We start from the raw sequence: 7,126 nt of genomic DNA, 5'->3' as shown, positions 1-7,126 counted from the left end.
GGTTCCACCAAGAAACAACAAATAGTGGCGGTTCGCGCTACCACTACCCCCCGCCGCTCCAGCACCCCTGAGGCAGTATGCTGGAACCCTCCCCAAATGTAACAAGTGCAACTTTCACCATACCAGCCCTTGTCGAGAGATGGACTGCAGCAACTGCAACAGGAAAGGTCATACCGCCCGATTCTGCAAGGTGCCAGCCCAACAAGCCACACCGACCGCCAACGTCGGGGCAAGTCGAGCCTGCTACGGCTATGGGGAGACCGGGCACTACAAAAGAGACTGCCCAAAGGAAAGAAACGCAAATGTCGGCAGTGTTGGAAGGGTCTTGACATTAGGGCACGGGGAAGCAATGGAAGATCCCACGGTTGTTACCGGTACATTTCTCCTCAATAACTCATATGCATGCATATTATTCGATAGTGGAGCGGAGAGGATTTTTGTTAGCCACCGATTCAAACAATTACTAAAACAAAATCCCCTATCACTAAAAGATACATACATCGTAGAAATGGCAAATGGAAAGGCAGAGAGCACTAACGATATATACACATGGTGTACCCTCACTCTAGACAACCATTCATTCAAAATAGATCTAATGCATGTTTCAATAAAAATCTTCGACATCATGATTGGCATGGATTGGTTAAGTTCAAATTGTACCGACATTCTGTGTTACGAAAGGGCCGTTCTCCTTAATCTGCCAAATGGAAAAACTCTCATCATTTATGGCGAGAAACCTAGCACAAACCTACAAATCATCTCTTACGTCAAAGACAAAAAGTATCTCCGCAAGGAATACCACGCCTTCTTAGACCATGTAGTGATAAGAAGCAAGAGTTGAAAGACATCAAGGACATTCCAGAGGTTTGTAATTTCTCGGATGTATTTCCAGAAGACCTTCTCGGAGTTCCACCCGCACGACAAGTCGAATTCCAAATCGACCTAGTCCCCGGAGCTACCCCCGTAGCCAAAGCGCCATACCACCTAACGCCAACCGAGATGCAAGAATTATCCAACCAAATGAACGAACTGCTAAGCAGAGGGTTCATCAAGCCAAGCTTATCGCCTTGGAGAGCGTCAGTACTGTTTGTGAAAAAGAAGGATGGATTGTTCCGCATGTGCATCGACTACCATGAACTGAATAAGCTTACAATCAAAAACTGATACCCTTTAACCCGAATCGACGACCTTTTTGACCAACTCCAAGGAGCAACTTACTTCTCAAAAATCGATCTGAGGTCGGGATACCATCAACTACGGGTCCAGGAGGAGGATGTTCCTAAAATGGCATTCAGGACCTAGTACGGTCACTACGAGATTGTAGTGATTCCCTTCGGATTAAGAAACCCACCCGCGATGTTTATGGACCTAATGGGTGTGCCAGCCTTACTTAGATAAGTTTGTGATTGTCTTCATAGACGACATACTGGTCTATTCAAGGAGTAAAGAAGAGCACATCCAACACCTATGACAAGTATTAGAGACATTAAGGGCGGAGAAATTATATGCAAAATTCTCAAAGTGCAAATTTTGGATACGAGAAGTGGGCTTCCTTGGACATGTGGCTAGCAAAGAAGGGATACATGTGGATCCTTCCAAAATCAAGGCGATCGAGAACTGGTCAGCACCAAGGACTCCTACAGAAATTCGTCAATTCTTAGGCCTCGCTGGCTACTACCGAAGGCTCATCTACAAATTCTCCAAGATCGCCAAACCACTTACCACCCTGACTCAAAAGGGTTAACCTTCAACTGGGGAGAGAAGCAAGAAATCGCGTTCCAAATGTTAAAACAATCCCTATGCAGCGCACCGATCTTATCCCTACCGGAAGGAACTGAAGACTTTGTGGTCTACTACGACGCGTCGAACCAAGGTCTTGGACGTGTGTTAATGCAACAAGGAAAGGTCATTGCCTACGCGTCGAGGCAGCTAGAAACGCATAGGGTCAAATACGCCACCCATGACCTCGAACTGGGAGCAGTAGTATTCACCCTAAAGTTCTAGAGGTACTACCTCTATGGAACGAAATGTACCATCTGTTGGATTAGTGTCTAAGTCCATAACTATATTTGGAATGTACTTGACCCGGTTGAGCATGGTCCTTTTGGGTTGCCTTCACCAAAGCAGCTTGACATGGTGATTTATGGAGAGATTGGATATTATGGTTTATTAATATATTATGAGAATAATATATTAAAAGAGAAATCATATTATTTACTTAATATTAGTCATGAATTAATTAAAAATTAATTTGGTGGCTAAAAGAGATTAATTAAATATAGGGGACTGGACTGCAATTATAAGATAATTGAGTTTTGGGCTGAGATCCTTATGGACTAAGGCATGGACGAAATTAAGATGAAGCCCATCTTGAATTCATCCAAGGAGGCCTTATTCCAGAAGGTTACTTGGACTTCTTAAGGCCTAAGCTGTCCATTAGGGTTTTCACTGAAACCATAGCAGCACAAGTATAAATAGACCCCTAGGGCATCAGTTTTCGGCCACTGGAAACCCTAGAAGAGTTCATAGCCAAAATTGTGCCTCCTCCCCTCTCTCCAATATCATGCTCTTGCTTGTGGTGTTTGTAAGCCATTAGAGGAGTGACATTTGTGACTCTAAGCTCCAAGAGAAGAAGATTTAATCCATTCTTGAAGAGGTAATCATCTAGATCTGATCTTATATGATAATTTCGAAATATGTATGCTAGATCTAGGGTTCATAAGTCTTGGATGAATTGCATGCACAATAGAGAAACCTAGATCCAAGCTTTAGGGTTTGCATGAGCACATAGGATGTTCTTTTGTATAAAACCCATCACCATCTTCAACGATCATAAAAGCCTTCAGTACATCCTCAATCAAAAAGATATCAACATGAGACAGAGACGGTGGGTAGAGCTACTGAATGATTATGAATACGATATTCGTTATCACCCAGGCAAGGCCAATGTGGTAGCTGACTCCCTAAGCCGAAAGGAATACTCGGGTCGCCGAGTAAATTCATTAACCATGACATCCGTTTGCACCTATCCATACAAATCAAAGAGGCCCAGCTGGAAGCTTTGAAACCAGAGAATATGACAGAAGAGGCTTTAAGAGGAATGGATAAGAGCCTAGAAGTCAGGGACGACGGAGTTCATTATCTCATGAATCGGATCTGGACACTGAAGTTCGGTGGATTCATGGACATCATCATGAATGAAGCACACAAAAATCAATACTCTGTACACCCCCGTTCAGACAAGATGTATCTGGACCTTAAGAAGATTTATTGATGGCCGAACATGAAAGCCGAAATTGCCACCTTTGTGAGCAAGTGCCTGAATTGCGCTAAGGTCAAGGTAGAATACCAAAAGCCCTTCGGTTTGTTGCAACAAGTAGAGATACCCGAGTGGAAGTGGGAGCGGATCACAATGGATTTCATAACCAAGTTACCTAAGACAACGGGTGCTCTCGATACCATTTAGGTGATTGTTGATAGGTTGACCAAATCCGCACACTTCCTGCCAATAAAGGAAACCGACAAGATGAAAAAACTGACCCGAACATACATTAAGGAAATCGTGTGATTGTATAGCGTACCGATATCCATTATCTCCGACAGGGATAGTCGATTTACCTCACGGTTCTAGCAGTCGCTTCAAAAATCTCTGGGGACTAGGTTGGACATAGGTACATCCAACCACCCACAAACCGACGGGCAAAGTGAGAGAACCATACAAACACTAGAATACATGCTAAGAGCTTGTTTGATAGATTTTGGTAAAGCTTGTGATACCCATTTACCACTTATCGAATTCTCATACAATAACAACTATCACACTAGCATCAAGGTTGCTCCATTCGAAGCCCTCTATGGTCGCAAGTGCAGATCACCGCTGTGCTGGGCTGAAGGGGGTGAGACGCAACTAGCTAAGGGACAAGTCTCTAACAACACTCTCACTGACCCAAAAATCATAAGAGAAACGACCGAGAAGATTGTCCAAATCCAAGAACGATTAAAGGCTTCTAGAGACAGACATAAGAGTTATACAGATAACAAACGGAAGCCCTTAGACTTCCATGTCGGAGACCGGGTGCTGCTAAAGGTCTCGCCCTAGAAGGGATTGATATATTTTGGAAAGTGTGGAAAACTAAATCTAAGGTATATCGGGTCATTCGATATCCTCGCAAGGATTGGCCCGATAGCTTCCAAACTTCGATTACCGCAAGAACCTAATAATGTACATCCTACCTTTCATGTGTCCAACTTAAAGAAATGCTTATCCGATGAGACTCTCGTCATCCCTCTTGACGAAATTGAAATCGACGAGAGTCTCCACTTCGTGGAAGAACCGGTAGAAATCATGGGTCGAGAGATCAAAACAACGAAACAAACTCGCATTCCCATTGTGAAGGTCTGATGGAATGTTAAGCGAGGACCCGAGTTCACCTGGGAACACGAAGATCAGATGAAACAAAAATACCCACATCTTTTCCCCAACCCTTGAAGTCCCAGTTGAAATGCAAATTCTGGGACGAAATTCCTTCTAATGGGGGGATGATGTGACAACCGTCAATTTTTGGTCAAGTTAAAGTCAAACAAAGTCAACGAGTCAAACCGGTAAACTCAACTAGTGCTTGTATGATAGGGCTTACTCTATGTTTACTAATGTACTACTCACTATCTTAATACAAAGTATCACTCGGAAGTTTCATATGTTCACAAATTCTAAACCCTAACCAGGGTGAGTGATGTAACATCTCTATAAAGCATTATTATGAACCCCTCGGGGGTGTAAAACTCTCATAACGAGGTATAGTGGGGTTTAACAACTTTTCATTACGGATCCAAACACTAACAAAGGCTACAAACAAAGTTTCTCTCAATCTCCCCCACTCTATCTCTATCTCTGCCAAATACCTCTCAAAATCTCTCCCAATCTCTCTCGAACCTCTTGGTAATAAAATCACATTTTCCAATGTTTATATGAACACCCATACCATCCCGAACCTTCCCTTGGTCGAAAACAACTTAAAACGGAAAAAAGAAGTCAAAAATAGGCCTGAAGGTTCTTAGGTTACTGTTCACTTGCGAACCCTCGCAGGTCTCGCAAATAAATTGAGATGTTTCCTTATCTACAGAGTATTTGAAAGGAAGCTATGTTTAAGCTGCTGAGCATATTCTAAACTTGCAAATAAATTGAGATGTTTCTCAATCGGGCATATTCTCATTATGAATGAAGAGACATTACATGGATAGTAGTTCCATGTAGATTTTAATTACAATTATACATCATAGTTATAGTACATTGTTGTTCGGGGAACCATATATGAAGATGCTTAATGTATAGTTCATTATGACTATGAATAATCCCATTACGCAAGTATTGGTATCTATGTCATATTTAAGCATCTAATACATTCTTAATAGTTTTCTCTATATATGAGTTAAATATAAAAAACTGAAATTCTAGGTATTCGCGAAGTTTATACAAATCAATTTTGTCAAATCTACTTAACAAATCTACTTCATTAGCTAAATCATGAAAGTCAATTTAATTGAAATTTAGTATTTAGATATTAGAACAATACAAGCAACATATATTGTAATGAGTTGATATATTGGATATGAGTATTTCATTAAATAATTGTTGTGTTCTATATTATCATGTTTAAATCCTTGAATAACTAGGTTATTCTAAATGTCCATAGTCATTCATAGTTGTGGGAGCATTTATGAGGTACGACTAATATGAGTGAATTTGTTGATTCTCATGGAGATGAGAATAACAAGAGTTGCTACCAACTTCGTAGGTACTTGATTAGGAGAATAAGTATTGGACCTAACCCGCATTAAAATCACTTTATGGATCGTATTCATGAGTTATGTTTTGATCAAGGTTGTATCTTTGTATTCGTAGACATGAGATACATATTTGGGACTTGAAGTGTAGGAATTGTTGTGCTTTGACATGGTTTAACGATGTTCCATAAAAGGCAGTCATAAGGGCCATCGTTGGGTATGACATGAACTACATTGATGGGCTTATGTAGTCAAGATGTGACTTGTTCCTCTTATTCATTGAGAGTTAGACATCTAAGGCCTTGCTAAAAGTTGAACACTAAATGAGATTGATCACGATCCATAATGTTCAACATGATGTCTGAGACAAAGGAATATGTGATATCACACCTTTAGTAACAATTGTAGCTTAGAGCTCCTGGAATTGGTTGTTGATAAGATGACACCCTTTATATGTTGTTAGGGGTCGTAGCCCGTTACTAGATGTTAGCTATTGTCTATGTTAGTCTGTAATGAATCTTGTGCAAGTGGGAGATTTTTGAATCTATACGCCCAAGAATCATTATTGAGTGACATTGCTAAAAATATATGATCCTATAGGGTCCCACCTTTATCAAGTTGGCATATTCTGTATATTTATTATTAATATGATTATTAAAAAATATTTAATTAGGGAAGAGGGAGATCTCGGTGTTGGATCTATGAGAAGTATCAATCTTGCCCTCCTCTTCAAGTGGATTTGGCGTATAAATTTGGAATGAAATGTTATGTGGTGTTGGGTGGTCAGTGGCATCCTTCTAGAAAACCACTTTCTAATTTCTTGATGAAATCTTTTCCTGGGGTTTGTTGTAACATCGTTAAAATTATGCACAATCTGGAAGGGTTTTCAATTAGCCCCTTCAAATTACTCAAGTGTTCGACTGGGACTAGTGACAACACTGTCTTCTGTCTGGATAATTGGAAAGAAGAAGGTATCCTCGCTAGCCTTTTTCCCTTTCTTTTAGACCTGGACAAAAAGAAATTGTGCCTAGTGTTGGAGATGCTTACTCGTGATGGCGTCATTTGGAGATGGAAGAAAAAACCAAAACATCCATTGGAGATTGTGGAATGGGATCAATTACATGGCATCATCAACAACTACCCTATCTCTACTGGTGAAGACGCTTGGAGTTGTACCCTCGCCTTAAATGCCAAGTATTGTGTTCGCGATCTCAGGTTTGCTATTGACTCTAAAACTAATGGTGGTGGTGGTGTGAATAATCCTACAGTTTGGATTATGGCGGTGCACAGAAAAATTTATGTGTTTTCTGGCGCACGTGTATGTATCGCATCCCCACGACGG

This window comes from Lactuca sativa, chromosome 6 (assembly GCF_002870075.4).
Source record: "Lactuca sativa cultivar Salinas chromosome 6, Lsat_Salinas_v11, whole genome shotgun sequence".
NCBI classification, from domain to species: domain Eukaryota; kingdom Viridiplantae; phylum Streptophyta; class Magnoliopsida; order Asterales; family Asteraceae; genus Lactuca; species Lactuca sativa.
This window is presented reverse-complemented; position numbering follows the sequence as displayed.